This window comes from Saimiri boliviensis, chromosome 3 (assembly GCF_048565385.1).
Source record: "Saimiri boliviensis isolate mSaiBol1 chromosome 3, mSaiBol1.pri, whole genome shotgun sequence".
In the NCBI taxonomy this organism is placed as follows: Eukaryota; Metazoa; Chordata; class Mammalia; order Primates; family Cebidae; genus Saimiri; species Saimiri boliviensis.
In genome coordinates this window covers 118,599,913-118,617,857 of record NC_133451.1, presented here as the reverse complement: position 1 = coordinate 118,617,857, position 17,945 = coordinate 118,599,913, and positions in this window count along the sequence as shown.

The window sequence follows — 17,945 nt, the reverse complement described above, 5'->3', positions numbered from 1 at the left end:
AACAAATGGACGTTTATCATCTCACTATTCAGCAGGCCAGAAGTCTGAATTTCAGTGGTTAGCAGAGTTGATTCCCTCTGAAAGTTCTGTTCCTGCCTCTCTCCCAGGCTTTGGCATTGTCAGCAATGCACTGGCTGATTGAGACGTCACTGCAGTCTCCACCTCCAACCTCATTCACTTCTGTGTCACTTTCCTACTCTCTTTTTATTTCAAGACTGATAATTGGATTTCAGGCTTATTCTAAATCCAGGGTGAGGTGATCCTGAGATCCTTAGGCTAACCACATCGGTAAAGATCCTTCTTCCAAATAATGCCATCTTCACAGGTTCTGGGGGTTAGAACTTGGACATATCATTTTGAGGGGCGCTATTCAACCCGCGGAACCCGCCTTTCAAATTGCATGGCTCTTTATTCGGCACTGTCCAGCAATCACACTGACCACCGTTTCCTTGTGTCCCCTGCTGTAAGGAAGAAATGGAGCTAGTGGATAAAGGCATCTAGACTTCGGAGTCACACTGGTTTGCTGAAATCCTGCCTAGCTGATTAGCAGTGTAACATTAGATGAGTTACTTAAGTCATTCTGCCTTGGGTGGTTATCCGTAACAACTGGATATGAGAATAGAACCTACCCCATGGCATGTCGGTATTAAGAAGTTAATATATATACTCACATCTACATGAGTGTTGCCAATTACCATTAGGAAACCATTCTCAGGAGGTGTTTTCTTTAGTAGGTGCTGTCACTTTGAAGGGTGGACTTACAGGAACGGCCAGTGGGATTGCTAGTTCCGCAGAGTTGGGTTTAGCTGGGAGAGATCACTTCAGGATCTTAGGTTGCTAAATTGACAAAATGGCAGGATGGCTTACGTATGGAGCAGGCTCAGGGAAAGAAGGCTTCTTATGTCACTTCGGCCCCTCAGTAGAACCTTCCTGCCTCTGGGGGCTGCAGAGCATGAGGATACAGTCATGGAAAAGGATGGGGAAGCAATTGTTTAAGTGTGTTGAGTCTGAAGTTACAGCAGACATGTTATGCCAGTAACTTGAAATGCGAATGAATGCTTGGGAGTGAAGATTTGTTAGTTATTCACAGAGAAGTCAAAGTGGGGACCAAGGGAGAAAGCTTAGAAAAATAATCTCAGAGAACAACAAAGACCAGAAAACATCCAGTTCAGGAGGACAGAAGAGGAAGAGTTGGCACTAAGAAAAACAAAACAGGAGTTTAAGTACAAAAGTGAAAAGACAGAAATATACAGTCTCTTAGAAAGTATGGGCCAGAATTTCATGAAGACCACAACTGTGGAAGGCTTTAGCAAAGCCAAGGGCACTTCCAGGAACAATGGCCTTTTCTTGGTTTGTAATCAGAAAATCATGACTGGATTTCAGATGAGCAGTACTTGTAGCCTTCTGGGAAATCCACTCAGATTGCAAAAGGTTACTCACTGTATATGTTAAGGAATGGGAGCCAATCACTACTCAAAATGTTTGGCAGTAAAAGAAATATAGAAAGAAAGGCTGGTAGCAGAGTTATTCTAGAAGGATTTTTCAGTGTATTTGAAAATGGTGAAGATGGAGCTAACAGTGTAATTGTGCAAGCAATATGGGTCTAGTTTTCATGAAGGCCCAGAGGATGCAGAAGGAAAGGCCCGGGGACCTCAGGACCAGGAATGATTTGAAGGAGCCACTGAGGGCAATACCCAAGGGGTCAGTCACAGACAGCACATATTTCTATGACCCAGTGAAGACGTGTGCCTACACTTGACATTGCTTCAGCTGATCCTTCTCGAGCACCCACTATGAGGCAGCCTCTGAACAATAGACACAAAGCAATAACGCAGGCCCAGAATCCTCACAGAGCTCACGTTCCTGCTTTCCTGTGGGTCTAGATACAAGTTCCAGGATGACAAAATTGCATGTCGCATCTTGTAGCATTGTTTAGAAACCAAAGAAAGTCAAAGGTGTGCCACCTGGAGTCGAAGAGTGAATTCAGCAGGTTAATAATCCTGAGTTGTTAATCCAGAGTTCTGGCTGGAGCAGGGTTTAATCAGCCTCTGCACTGTTGTTATTGTGGACTGGTTAACTCTTTGCTGGGCTGTGCTGGGCGTCATAGGCTGGTTAGCAGTGTTCCTACCATTAGATATTGGTCAACAGTACTCGACCCTCCCACAAAAGTTGTGAGAACCAAAAATGTCTCCACCCATTGCCAATGTCCCCTGGAAGGCAGAACTGCCCCAGGTGAGTTGCACTGAGCTCACGGGGCATCCACAGGCATATCTAAAAGATGTCAAGCTGTGAAGCTGTGGAAGGAGGAAGAAGGTTGAGTGATGTGGAAGTAGAGAGGAATCAAGGCAAGAGAGGCCACAGTGACAGTGGCTGGCAGATTCTCTATGAATGAGAAGTCAGGAGGGTTGAAATGATAGGGGTGTTTTCAGTGGTACCAGACAGAACTTGAAATCGGAAGACCTGGGTTGAACTGAAATTCTGTGCATGACTGAATAATGCATTTATGTGCTAAGCTTCCACAGCTTCCTCTGTAAAATGAGGGTAATATTATGGGGTTCTTTTTTAGAGTTAAAGATTGCATGTTAAATTATTTTATACAGTGCAAAGTGCTCTACAAAAAATACTTTTAAGGGTATAATAGCAAAGAGCTTTAGCTATTTCACATGACTGCTTTAGAACATACGCAACACTTCCAAGATGAATAGTTTATCAAACTTCAACTTTTTAGGTTTGGTCATCTGTTTCTGAAAACCTTCTAACGCCTTCAACACTTTCTGTATAATCGTAATGGAAGACAGAGTTCAGACAAAATCAGGCTACAAGGTTTGCATAGTGGCCTAGAATTATGTGCTCTTTTTGTGTCCTGTGAATTTAGAAATAGGACATTTCTGGTTTACTTTAATGTGTTTAAATATGTGTAAAGTACTGCTATATTTGGGCCTGAAAATCCTGTGTTTTTACCACCCTGTAGTCTACATGGACTAAAAATATAATACTTTTTCAGAAAGGTTTCAATGCCTAGATTCTGCCTCAGTTTTACAGCCAACTTACAAACTCCAGATAACATAGGTTTATGATGGAAATGCTGACAGGCTTTTAGATCTACCAGTTACAACGTTCTGGCACTGACTCACAGGAAGCAACACTTAAAGGTTATTTATTCTGTTCTTTCGAAAACAAAGACTCCGAGAAGGAGAGTTTGGGTAAATTCACAGCATTGAAAACAATATGCATTGATGTTTAAATTAGTTTAATACAGTACTCTCTTGGTCTTAATTCTGGGTGGATGTCAGACCGTCTCTACTTTTAAATAAGTCACCATCTGCGAATGAGTGTGAAAAATGCTTAGGAATACTCTTTGTAAAATGCGCATGAACTATTGTAACAGTTCCTGTGAACTGAGTCTGCCTGCAACACCAGCATGTATTCTTTCCCAATGGCCCACGGGAGTCATGACGGTCTGATTGCTCCAAGAGGTTTTTTTTTTTTTTTTTTTTTTTTTTGAGACAGAGGCGCAAAGCTAGAGTGCAGTGGCACAATCTCGGCTGACTGCAACCTCCACCTCCTGGGTTCAAGCAATTCTCCTGCCTCAGCCTCCCAAGCAGCTGAGACTACAGGCACACACCACCATGCCCAGCTAATTTTTGTATTTTTAGTAGAGACGTGGTTTCACCATGTTGGCCAGGATGGTCTCGATCTGTTGACCTCGTGATCCACCTGCCTCAGCCTCCCAAAGTGCTGGGATTACAGGCGTGAGCCACCGCACCCGGTCTCTGAGAGGTTCTTGTTTGCTTCTCGTGGTAGAGAACAGCTTCCTTCTGCCTTACACTGGCATTATGGCCCATACTTCTTCATGTATTATTACCCTGGACAGACCTCCACGTGTTAACAAAGCTGTCAGAATGGCAGAAAAACCCAAATTTAACTAATTTCATGAGCATATTAGAAAAATATTCAAATTACTCTCTTACTAAAGGTTTTTTTCATATGAAAACTAGCTATAGGAACACACTGAAGTTTAACAAATCACTTCAAGGAATTCTCAGTTTCACGCCATTACCATTAGGATGAGAATTTATTTGCCGTTTAAACTTCAGAACTGGCATCAGACTACAGTGGTTACCGATTTTAATGCTTTGGACCTTTGAGTGCGTGGCAGAAAAGAACATTAGAAGATAATAAATCAATACAGAATGCCTTATAATATTGTCTCCCAAACCACTTATTAAGATCTCTTTTATAAAAAAGACATAATTTCTATATACCCATAAATGACACTGTGGTCATTTTCCTATTTTGTCTTTCTTGCCTGTAAAGTAACACACTTATTTGTCCATGAAATGACAGCAAAATCTTTAATACTGTAAAGATTTTACTGAAAAAAAAAGTGCACATTTAGATAAACCAGAAACACTGAGCAACTTTTTCTCAGTTGATTTCATATTCCTGCCCTTTTAAAATGGTCACATGAAAGTGGAAAGATATTGCATATCCTTAGCGAGATATTTTTACCGTTCAGAAGACACAAACACAACTTCCATGTACTAAATCTTCTCTTATCAAACCAAATCTGCTATAGCCTCAATGTAGAGGCTTCTATTCCATTTTTTTTTGAAGTCTCTATGTTAGGATTTTAAAGCCCTGACTACAAAAGTCTTTTTATATGTGCTGTTCCTTTTTAAAATGTGCTGTCTTATTCTCAACACTGTCTAGATGGCATGCTATTTGTTTGCAGACCTTCTGGGCATTTTCTCCAGTGCCTTCCAAATTAGACCCCAGGAGACTTTTCTATCGAGTGCCTCTTCCATGACTGTTCCCTCTGCTTATTTCTAAAAACATATTAATATTGGATCATGCCAAAAGATTGAGTGCAAGCCATAATCAAGCCAATATAAAATGAAGACATTTTTTGAGGAAAAAAGATTCACTGCAATTTTTAAGATAGCTGTATATAAGACAGGGTTGGGGAAGCCACAAAGTGGGGAGAGAATTAGGATGTTATGATGACTTTGATTTTTACAAAAATTCTGTATTTTTTTTTTTCATTTTGAGTGCATAGCCCTGCAGTTGCTGAACTTACCTGGAAATGATGTGCTTTATTTAGTGAGTTTCAAGACTGTGTATGTGTGTGTTTGTGTGTATACACATATGCATCTACATACAAAAATAAAGAGAAATTTATCCCTACCACTTAAATTCCAACACTGTGCAACAGTTTAGATTCATCACTATTGTTAATACTAATCAAGTCACATTGTATGCTGCAACCTTTTTATGCACTGGGCTATTTCTAAAAATTTGACATTTGTGTAGTTTTCATTTTAAAAAACAATTCTAATCTAACTTCTTTTCAATACACGCTTTTGGTTAAAAACTGTAATGTCTTTCACCTGTGTATCTGTCCCTACTCTCCTGTGATTGAATTTATCGCTTCTTCCTGTTCTCTTTCTGTTAATTTATTCTATTTTTTTCAATTATTGTCTACATTCATATTCAAGCTACACTTAGGCTCCATTATTATTTCGTGAATAATTTAAAATTATTTTAGTAGGAAATGACAGAGATTCAGCTCAGACTTACTTATACGGAAAAGAGACTTCAATGACTTGTGCAAGTAAAACTTCCCGGGGCGAGTCTGTCTTGGGGCTACCTAGCCACAGACTGCAGGGGCAGGCTCTCCCTAGCAGGGAGGAGCAGTTTACCACCCTCGCTGTTTAGTCATTGGCACCGGATGGTAGCAAAAAGCACAACTCTATAGTTTTTACTTTTGCGAATTCTGTTTTTTTGATATGATCTTCTATTATTTATGTAAAATACTTACATGGATTTAAATACAGTTTAAAGCAAGATACAATCAGACAAGTGAAGCTTCCATCCTTCTGTATATCCTGATGCATATGTCTCTTGTTAGATGATCACTGTTTGATTTTTAAAATATGCAAGTGAATATATATGTATTTACTGTTTATATAATATGTACATAAGGTATGTGTATAGATATGTATATATACACACAGTAAATAAATATAAATATATATTCACACAATGCATGGTACTACATGACACCTTTCTGTGTAATGATAAATGTGATAATATGTGTAGTCACTATTTATACATATGTACACAAATGTATGTGTATAGATATTTACATATATATATATACAGTAAGTATATTCACACAATACATGGTACTACTTGAGACTTTCCTGTGCAATGATAATTTATATAAATTTTATTTCAATTATCCTTAATAATGAAATATTTAATTCAAAGGCAACTTTTCTTTTTTCAACGAAATATTTTATTATTGTTGAGGCTAGTTGAAAGAAAATTTATATAAATTATCATTGAAAAAATACCATTGAAAGAAAATTTCAACTAGCCTCAATAATAATAAAATATTTAATTGAAAAGCAACTTTGGCTGGGCATGGTGGCTCATGCCTACAATCCCAGCACTTTGGGAGGTCGAGGCAGGTAGATCACTTGAGTCCGGGAGTTCAAGACCAGCCTGGCCAACATGGTGAAACCACGTCTCTACTAAAAATACAAAAATTAGTTAGGCATGGTGGCACATGCCCATATTCCCAGCTACTCAGGAGGTTGAGATGGGAGAATCACTTGAGCCCAGGAGGCAGAGGTTGCAGTCAGCAGAGATTGTGCCACTGCACTCCAGCCTGGGCGACAGAGTAAGATCCTGTCTTTAAAAAAAAAGTAACTCTATTTTAAATATTATAGTAACACATATAAATGTATATATTTAGCTCCACATAACTCCATTTAGGTTCGTATTTGAATAACTTTTCTGTTGAACGGCTTTCTATATTAAGTTGTTTATTTTTTGTATGTTTTAAACAATTCTTTCCTACAACATTTCCAATCTAAATAGAATGTAAAACAATTTAGGGAAATGTCCCATTCCTCCTACAGGCAAAGATTTTCCCCATTAATCGTTGCTGATATCTTTGTTCAAGAAAAATTAAGGCATACTTTTCTTTTTCAAAATCAAAAACCTTGCTGAAGGGCATATTCAGTTATTTGACAACTTCTGACTAAGAATCATGATGAATTACGTTCTAAGAATCTTACGTGTCTAAGAATCATGACGAATTACGTTCAACTTCAACGTTCATTTTATCATATAAAATCATCTATGGTTCCCTGAGCGTTTTATCACCCCCACCCTAAATAGTCCTCTCCCACCAGTTAACTCATTTTTCAATACCTTACTAATGCTCTCCTCTTAATCAGCTCCTTTGATCTACTGTCTCACAGACAAAATCGAGGGCTTCTTCTTTATACTCTCAAAACATGGAGTGCAAATGCCCCTCTCAGCTGTCATTCTGTGTGATCAGTTTGCGGCTTGCCTCCTATGTGGTTGAAGTTCCCTTATGACAAGACTGCATTTTGCTTTCTCAATACTGTTAGCACTTAACACAGTGCCTGGCACATTAGGAAGTTGCTGTATGTTCAGAAAGTTAATTGTGTCCCATTTATTTTTATACTCTTATGTGCCCAACACAATGGCTAACTGCAGATGGAACATGAGGCATCTTTCTTGAACCACAAAGTTGACCCAATAAAAGGGACATTAGCATATATTTGGGTTCACTTAGCATTAACGCTTCTATATTTTTACTTAATGTTATATAAAGAAAACTTATCAAAATTGTTCAATTTTGGAAAATGGATATGGAACAGACTATGGGTTTAGAAATACAATAATGACAGCACATTATCCAGAGATAATGAGATTTTGTTTGTCTCATTTTTTCCTAGCCTGCAGTTGCAGTATTCTTTCTAGGCCTTTCTGTCATGCATTCTGAAGTGTTATCTCTCACTGAGTTGATTAGAGTACATAACCTTTCCTCTGATTATAACAATGAAATTTTTTTCTTGAAAAAAAAAACTCCACCCATAGTTAGATTATAGGAGGGTGACTGTGCTCTCAAATATTTAGAAAACAACACTGAGAAAATAAATTCAAATGATTTTTGGTAAACCAAATACTTCTGGGATTTGAACATTTAAAAATGTGACCTTCTTTAAATGACTTTAATAAGAATTTGTTATTCTTTTTTACTGCTTAAGTATTACATTATTCACTCTGAAATACCCTAATGAAGTTTCTAAAATTCTTGCATTCATTACTTGCACTTCAGAAAATAACATCTGGCCTGTAAACTATGAATAGGAAAAACATATTGTCAAGAGAAGAATGTGGACTTTTTCTATTTTAAAGTTAACTTGAACATGAATATGCTCTATGGGAAAGTAGAATGCTCCACAGACTAACTTTATGGTGGAGGCGAACCGTATGCTTCTCTGGAAGGACTGAGGCAAAGTCATGTGCCAGCATCCAGCAAAGACAGACCACATGTTCTGCCCCACGGAACCCTTATCTCATTTGGGCCTCTATTTACAAACTCTTCATAAATTTCCTGTTACAAATTACTCATCAAAATAAGTGATTTAATGTTGAGAAAAGTCAGACTAAATCTGATTTTTTTTAGACTTTATAGATCGTTAAAGAATAATATTAACTTTCTGCCTTGAATGAGGAGTTAATATTTGTTACAATCTTCTTTCTGAGAATGCTCCTAAGTTTCAGAGAGAATTTATTTGCAGGAATTTCCAAAAAGGGATGACATGTCGTCATAGTTATATTCACACGTATTTATAACACTACTGATGTAGAACAATATTGTTTCACTTACTACATGCAATATTTGCATATATGCTCTTTTGCTGAGGGAGGGTTAGGTTCAGATTTCATTGCTGTACCGTGGTGGATAGTTTCCATTTGCGCTTCCACAGCCACCCTTTCACCCTTCACCCAACTCCATCTGCTTTCTGCCCCGGAAAGTCCAGGTAACACAAACTAAATCAGTGGGCTCACCTCATCTCTGATTTCCTGTTCTGCATGGGCCAGGGAGTCATCACCAGGAAGTCATGGTGGCTGAGGAGGACAGTCCGTTCTTTATCCCTCCAGCTTTCTCCCTGCCAGGTGTCCTCCAGCCTACTTATCAGTCCAGGGGAGACCACAGCTCCTGACACAAGGATCTCTCCAGATTTTTGTAAAAACTCCTTTCAGCTTAGTCCTGGAAACAGTTTCCAGTGACTAGCCCTGGGATATTGCACCTCCCCTTCCGGTTTTTCTAAATCCTGTTTTCACTTTGTAAATAGTCATCTGTAAAACTCCCCTAAAAACACCCAATTGGAGTGAGCCATCTGTTTCCAGACAGGACCCTAACTGACATGTAAACCATTTTTGCATATTGTCCATAAATATTGATATAGAATCTTTTAATTCTTATGGAGATTTGTTAGTGTTCATAACTATGATATCTAAATAGACACCTAATAGCAAATTTGCAGACATCCCAAACACAAGTAAAAATGAGAAACAGCCACATAACATAGACTCTCTGTTCATAGGCTTGTAGTCCTTAACCTTCATTTAGAAGCAAAGGATCTCATTCAGAGTCACATTTCTTGTCTTTAGAACACAATTGTAATTAGCTTCTTTCCCTGTTTGCCCTCCCTAAGATATCTTATAAACTACAAATTGGAATGCAAATGCCTAAAAGCACACTAACAACAAAAGTAAGTGACAGATGACAGCTAAGCAGCAAGAAAGGTGATAGAAAAGATAAATAGAAGGCACAAGCTTTAAAACACACAGCTGTATAGAGCAAGGGAGAAAATAAACATGTTCGGACACCTTGAAAGACACTTGGAGCATCGTCACCCTCCAACTCCAGGGATAAACTCATGTCCATATCTCAGGCTGGATTTGCCTAGGAATGCAGGTATAAAATATATTAGAAAAATTCTCTCAATGATAATTGAATTTTGATCATTTTTAAACTCCAAGTGGCATTATTTAGTCATCTGGGGAAAGAGAAGAATTTACACTGGAATTTTTCACACACAGGCATATGTCATGTAAAGGGTGAACAGCATGAATTTGAATCTATCATCTTTCCATTTACCCTTCTATCTTCTAATCCTATTTATTCTCTCTATCCACTTCTCTTAATTTTTGATGATTTTAACATACCTGAAGGTGACATTTCTAAGTTTTGGTTACTGAATTTGACTTCCTCTTTTCCGATAATTTTGTATTCTTCCTGACCTCAGCCATGAACTAGACCTTGTCATTACTGGCATGTACTGGCCCACTATGATTTTGGTTTTATAAGTGAACCTTTCCTGACCATCACCTCCTCTTTCTAGCTCACTTAACCTATAAAAAGAACTTATCAAAGCTTACATTTTGCAGCCAGTCTTAGCAACCTCACCAATGAATATGTGCTCCCTTTTTTTTTTTTTTTTTTTCAGTGTGCTATGCTAGGTAAGGACCCTACTAAAGATATCCGTGTCCTGATTCCTGGACCTGCAAAGGTAACTTTATATGGCAAAAGAAAAAAAGAAGGACTTTGGAACTGTGATTAAATTAGCAATCTTGAGATGGAGAGATTATTCTGGATTTTTGGTGGAGCTCTAAGTGCAGTCATTTATATCCTTCTAAGAGAGAAGCAGAGGGAAAGCTGGCACCTGGATGAGAAGTCCCTGTGGTCAAGAGGGCAGAACTCAAAGTGAAGCAGCCACAAGCCAAGAAATACAGCAGTCACCAGAAGCTGGAAGAGGCAAGAAATGGATTTTCCCCTGGAGCCTTGGAGGGAGTGCAGCTCCGTCCACCCCAGCCCACAGCCCTCGTTACTGATTTTGACTTCTGGCCTCCAGAACAGTGAGAGAAGGAATTCCTGTTGTTTTAAGTCACTACATTAGTGACAGTTTGTTTCAACCATGGGAAATGAATCTACTCAGTTTTTAGTGTTTAAAATGGAAACACAACCTTGGTTAATTCCAACTCCTGCTTATTCCATCCTGGCGTTCATGCAGCTGAACATAGCAGGGTAAAAACAAGGATTGGTCAAGCTTTAAATTCACACCTGTTCAATTAATGACCAAAATTATCAAGTGGGTCCTGATGTTCCCAGCAATCCTGTAATATTTGCAAATCTATCCAGGCATCTCCATGACAGCGGTATATCTTCTCTTCCTCCCTCCTCCCCCTCCAATGCTGCCTCCCTGGTCTTCACTTTCATCTCATGATCTTGCTCCTTACTTCATCGAGAGAAGGCAAGGAACCAGAGGTTCTGCAAAGTCCTGTCATGCCATCTACCCACCAACTGTCTTCCTGTCTGAAACCCTAAATTATTTATGACCCTGTGTAAGCACAGCCCCTCCGTTTATGCAGGGCAGTCTATTGTCTGTCTTTGCTGAAATGATTCTCTCTCTGTCTTACACCATCAGTCTTCCCTTTTCTACTGAATGACTGCCTTTACCACTGTTACTTCATGAGTCTTTAAAAGTCTTTACCCCGCTTTCTTATTATCCCTTGCAGTAAAACCCTTCCAAAGGTTGCCTTTTTTCATAGTTTCAGATTCTCCTTTCCTTATTATCTCTTAATGCATTCAAATGTGGCTTTCAGTTCATCCATTCCCCTAAAACTGCTTTGTCAAAGATCACCAGTGATCTCGATATTGCTAAAACCAATAGTCAATGATCGGCTCTTATGTTTCTTGACCTAGCAGAAATGTTTGATGTAGTTATTTATGTCCCCCTTTCTCCCTCAGCATTTCCCCCGACTTGGCTGCTAGAATATTACCTTTCCTTTGGTTCCCTACAACCTCGCTCACTTCTCTTTCTGCTTCTTAGTGTTTGAATAGCCGGAGCCCAGTCCTTGATGGTCTACTCTTTACATGCTTTTATTCCTGTGAAAATCTCCAGCTAAGACTATCGTCCCGAACTCTGGTCATTATGTACCCAGCTACCCTTTGATAGCTCCGTTTGGATGACAAATACACATGGCAAACTAAATGTTGCCAAAAGCTGAACTCCTGATTTCCACCTCTTTCAAACCATCTGCTTGCAGCCTCCCCATCTCGATTGGTGAAATTCCATCTGTCTTCCTAAAACACTGGAATCCTGTTTGATTTCCCTCATTCTTTACTACCCCAGATACGTTATGTCAGGAAATCATTTTGACTTCACCTTCAGAATAAACCCACATCTGGATCCCCACTGCTTCCGGCTTCCTTTCTGCCTCTCTTCAGCTGCCATGGTGTCTGTCCTCTACCTCAATGACTGACAGGCTCCCTGCTTCTGTGCCTTTCCCTGTGAGGCCTATTCTTCTTATTTTATTTTATTTAAAAAAAAAAAACGTTTAATTGATTCACAGTTCAGCTTGGCTGAGGAGGCCTCAGAAAACTTACAATCATGGCAGAAAGAAAAGCAAACACGGCCACAGGAAGCAAAGGAATGAGAGTTGAGTGAATGGAAAACCCATTATAAAGCCCTCAGATCTCAGGAGAACTCACTCTCATGAGGACAGCATGGGGTAAACAACCCCATGATTCAATGATCTCCCATCAGTTCCCTCCTGTGACATGTAGGGATTCTAGGAACTACAATTCAAGATGAGATTTGGGTGAGGACACGGCCAAATCATATCATCATCTTAAATTTCTGTGATTCTCTCATTCTCCACATCCAAATCTATGAGCAAGTTATACTGACTTTATCTCTGAACACTGACCATGGGAGGAGAGTGAGGAGAAGCAACGTGAATAGAAAGATCATGCTGCCTCCTGCTGTGAATAATAAAATCTCTTGCTCTGACCCAGGAGTCTCATGTCTTCTGTCAGCATCCACACGACTAAGTCAGGCTATCTTGCTAGCTTGCAAGGAGGGTAAAATCTTAGGCCCTTTAGGGTTCATGAGCCTTGGCATTAGATGTTCTCTCTACCTGCAATGCTCCTCCTCTAGACACTGTCATGGCTGCTCCCTTCATGTCAGTCATGATTCAGCTCAACCCAATATCTCTGCTGAGAAGCTTTGCTTGACCACCCGATCTCCAATACCCCCCACCAAACCTCAGTCACTCCGAATCACTTCAGATGTCTATTTTCTTCAGGGCACTTATCATTATTTAATAAATTTTAAATTTTTTTATGAGCCAGAGCATTCCTTCTGAGTATCAGTCAGAGCATGTAACTCTGACCTCTTCTAATTTCACGTAGACAAAAATTCCCCAAACTGGACCACAAGCTTCGACCTGATGAAGCTCCTCTGTTATCCTCTGAGCAAATTTCTAACTGTTCTTCCAACTCAGGGGCCCTTTGCTGTTCCTCGAAGGTACCAGGAACTCTCAGCTCTGGGGCCCTGGCCCTGGCCCTGCCCGTCCCTCTGCTGGTCACTCTCCTGAATTATCTACTTGGCTAATTTCCTCACTGTTCTTAAGTGGTTTCACTTAAATCCTTCTCAATGAAGCATACACTGAGGACCTTATTTAAAATGGCACTACAGTGGAGCTCTTAATTCTCTTTAACTGTTGAACATGCTAAACAGTTGACTTACTTTTGTGCGTATAGTTGATTGTCTCCCTCTGAAACGTAAACTCCCTCAAAGGGCTTTGTTTTGCTCCCTGATACAGTCTAAGCACTTAACTTCCTGGCACATAGTAGGTGTTAAAATATTTAGTACACTGCTAGATTGAACTCAGAGTTTCCTCAGAGGTTTAAAATTTTTATCATAAAAGATTTAATGAGCGTAAATTAATATTATATTTTTAATAAGTCATGCCAATCTTTTAAGCTAATATTAAGAACTGTCATCTCTTCAAATATTTTAATTTCGAACAAAAGCACATTATTATTATCATAGGAAATTTTATTATGCTGGCCTAAAAATTCACTGGTTTTATAGCAGACTTTCTGTCTTAAACTTACACTGAAAGATGAACAAGCTGTCCTCTTCATCACAAACCACTCAAGATAATGTAAGATAGTTCATCTATACAGTTCATCAATGTGATGCCATATATACATGGTTTATACAAATAGCCTGTACTCCATAGTTTTAGAAAGTTAACGAAAGCAGAATTTTAAAACTAATGTTTATTGCCTGGCGCATTGGCTCACACCTGTAATCCCAGTACTTTGGGAGGCTGAGGCGGGTGGATCATGAGGTCAGGAGTTCGAGACCACCCTGAACAACATGGTGAAACCCGGTCTCTATTAACAATACAAAATTAGCCAAGTGTGGTGGTACAGGCCTGCAATCCCAGCTAAGTAGGGGGCTGAGGCAGGAGAATGGCTCGAACCTGGGAGGCTGAGGTTGCGGTCAGTCAAGATCATGCCACTCACTGCACTCCAGTCTGGGTGACAGAGACTCCATCTCAAAAAACAAAAACAAAAACAAAAACAAAAACAAAAACAAACAAACAAAAAAACCCCCCAAAAACAGAAAAACTCATGTATACTGAGTATCTAGCTTCTGCATTTAAGACACTGTGCAACCTAAATTCCACTATTAAAAACATTTTAGTGTTTTTTGTCACTGTGTGAAGTAATTTATGCGTGCTGCTTCAGTTAGTTTTCTCAACAGTTCTATTCAGTAGGTAAAAATTACACACATTTTATATGTTAGGAGACTGAGGTGAGAAGAACTAAAGTCATCTTTTCCAAGTGGCACTAACTGAAGATGCCAGAACGGCGAGCTAGATTTAGAATTCCATGACCTCAAAGCATGTGTAATACCCACTACAGATTTATGTGGGAGTCTAGGTTCAAATACCATTTTTAATTTAGGGACATTCCTTTCTGAAAATGCAAGTTCTCAAGAAACAGAAAGCAGCTCCATAATAACATGTATAGTAGCTATTTGGGATATCCATTATAGAAATCCATGCATTCTGAACATAACCTGTTCTCAGCTCTTGAGACACCTTAGGCTGCTCATCACTCAGAATTTTGGCTAATCTTTTATCATATGACATTATAAAGTAAAGAAGTAAAATAAATGTCCTTTATCAGTAGATCTGCAAAAAATCAACAATCACTGGTTGTTGATTCTTTCAAGAGAAATGCACACACACAAATGTGTTCTGAAAAGCATACACGCAAAACAAGGATTTCCCGAAGGAGAGAAAAATTCCTGTTATCCACAATGGATATGAGGTTGAAATAAAAATCAGTGAAAAATAAAAGGTCTGGCCAAATTCACAGGGTTAGTCCTGTCCCCAGGAATGAAAAGCTTAAGTGATAGGAACCTATAATTCACTCTAACAGTTGTGAAATATCACTGAAGAAGTTTCCAAACAAATATGCTTTGCGGTGGGTGAATCTTTATGGAAAGTATGAGAGGGATTCTTCCATTTTAACATACTTAGAGCAGCAAAATATGTAACATACCTAGAGCAGCAAAATATAAAAGCCTTTGAAGAACTACAGAATGACATTCTGTCTCTGTTCAAATGTACTTCCTGGACTTTATCTGCTGTTATTTAAATGTGAGTCATTCCTGATGTGTATTTACTCTGAAATTAACAGTGAAAGATTACATTTCAAAATAAAGGGAACATCTTTTTCCAAAGTATTGAAGGACGCTAAAAATCTATCTAGAATTATTCTTTAAAAAAATTTAGTGATTTTTAGCAATCACTGAAGGGATAAATTAAAATTGAACAGAATTAATAAGCTAAATAATCATGAAAGTAAGAAAAACAAGGTTATGTTTGGATATATATTTATATTTGAGGATTTATTTTTAGTAATTAAAATGTAAATGAAAATCTGGTGACCCATGAATTTACAAATGTTTGATTTCTGTTGGGAAAATTGTGTTCAAGTACTGGTATAATCCGTTTTTAAAACGGCTTTGTTGAGATATAGTTCACATGCCATAAAATACACCCATTGCAAGTGAGTTTGATGGCCCTTAGTGTATTCAGAGTTGTGCATCTATCACCACAATATGTTTTTATACAATGTCACCACCTCTAAAAAAATCCCTACAGCCAATAGCTATCACATCTAATCACCCCACCCTGGCAGCCCTAGGCAACCGCTAATCTACTTTCTGTCTATAAATTTGTTGATTCTGGGAATTGTGTATAAATGGAATGATGAATATTTGTGACTGACTTTTGACTTAGCATTGTGTTTTCAAGATTCATCCATGTTATAACACATCAATATTGCAGTCTTTTCTATTGCAAAATAGTATTTTGTTGTAGGAATATACTTCATTTTGTTTATTCATTAATCACTTAAAAGACCTTTGTGTTAGTCCTCCTTTTCGTTCTGCTGGATAATGCTACTATGAACATTAGTGTACAAGTTTTCGTGTGGACGTGTTTTTATTCCTTGGGTATATACCTAAAAGCGAGATTGCTGGCTCAGATAATAACTCTGTATTTAGCCATTTGAGGAAGAAGCGCCCAGTGTTTTTCTAAGATGATGCATCGTTTTACATTTCACCAGTGTTGTATGAGGGTTCCAATTTCTCTATCTTTGCCCACACTTAGATCTGTCTTCTTTATTATAACCATCCTAGTAGGCATGAATGACATTGTGACTTTGCCTTGCATTTCCCTTTTGGCTATTGATATTGAACAACTTTTCATATGCTTTCGGTTATCTGTGCACGTTTGGAGAAATTTCTATTCAGATTCTTTGTCCATATTTTAATTGGATTGCTTGCTCTTTCATTATTAAATTGCAAAATTTCTTTATATATGCTAGATACAAGTTGTGTGTGTGTGTATACAATTCTCTATTAAATTTGCAAATATTTTATCCCATTTTGTGAGCTGTACTTTTATTTTCTGGATGGCCTCAAAGCACAAAGTTTTTAATTTTGATGAAGTCCAATTTACCTATTTTTTCTTTTGCCATTTGTGCTTTGAGTAGACTTTGCCTAGCCAGGAGTTATGAAGGTTTACTTCTATGCTTTCTCTAAGACCTTGGCAGTTTTAGCTCTTACTTTTAGTTCTGTGGTGCATTTGGGGATCCATCTCATGTGTGGTATGAGGGAGGAGCCCAACCTCATTATTTTGCATGTGGATATCCAGGTAGTCAGTGCTATTTGTTAAAAAGACAATTGTTTCCCATGTAAATGGCCTTGAAACTTGATGGAAATCAGTCGACCATAAATGTGAGGGTTTATTTTTGAACTCTGATTTCTAGTCCATTGATCTGTCTGTCTATTCTTATGCCAGCACCACATGATCTTTGCTAGTGTGGTTTTATACTGTGTTTTGAAATCAGGATGTGTAGGTACTCCAATTTTATTTTTCTTTTTTGAAAATAGTTTTGGCTATTCTTTGTCCTGGCATTTTGTTGTGAATTTTAAGTAAAGCTTGTTAACTTAAAATATGTAGAACAATCTGGGAAATATGGTCATGATAACAGTATTACATCTTCCAATCTATGAACATGGGATGTCTTTCTTTAATTTCTTTCAATCGTGTTTTATAGTTTCAACATATAAATTTTGCACTTGTTTAATATTTTTAAGCATATTATTCTTCTGTATCCTATCATAAATGAAATTGCCTTCTTAATTTCCTTTCAAAATATTCATTGCTAGTGTGTGAAAATAAAGTTGATTCTTCTATATTGAAGTGTCTTTCCAAACTAGCTGAACTTATCAGTTTTAACGTTTTTTTTTTTCAGTGAATTCATTAGAATTTTCTATATGCAAGATCATGCCATCTACAAATGAAAATAATTTTACTTCTTCCTTCCCAATTTCAGCATTTTATGTTTCATTTTCTTGCCCAATTTCCCTGGCTGCAATCTCCAGTACAGTATTGAATTAATGGAGCAAGGATAGATGTCACCATCTTATTCCTCCTCTTAGGTGGAAACATTCAGACTTTTACCATTTTTTTGTTTTTAGCTACAGGATTTTGTATATGCTCTTTATCAGGTAGAGGAAGTTCCATTGTATTTCTAGTTTGTTGAGTGCTTTCATCATAAAGAAATTGGATTTTGTCAAAACATTTTCTGCATCTGTTGAGATAATTATGTGGGTTTTGGCCCTTATTTCCTTTGATATGGTGTATTATGTAAATTGATTTTCTAAGGTTAA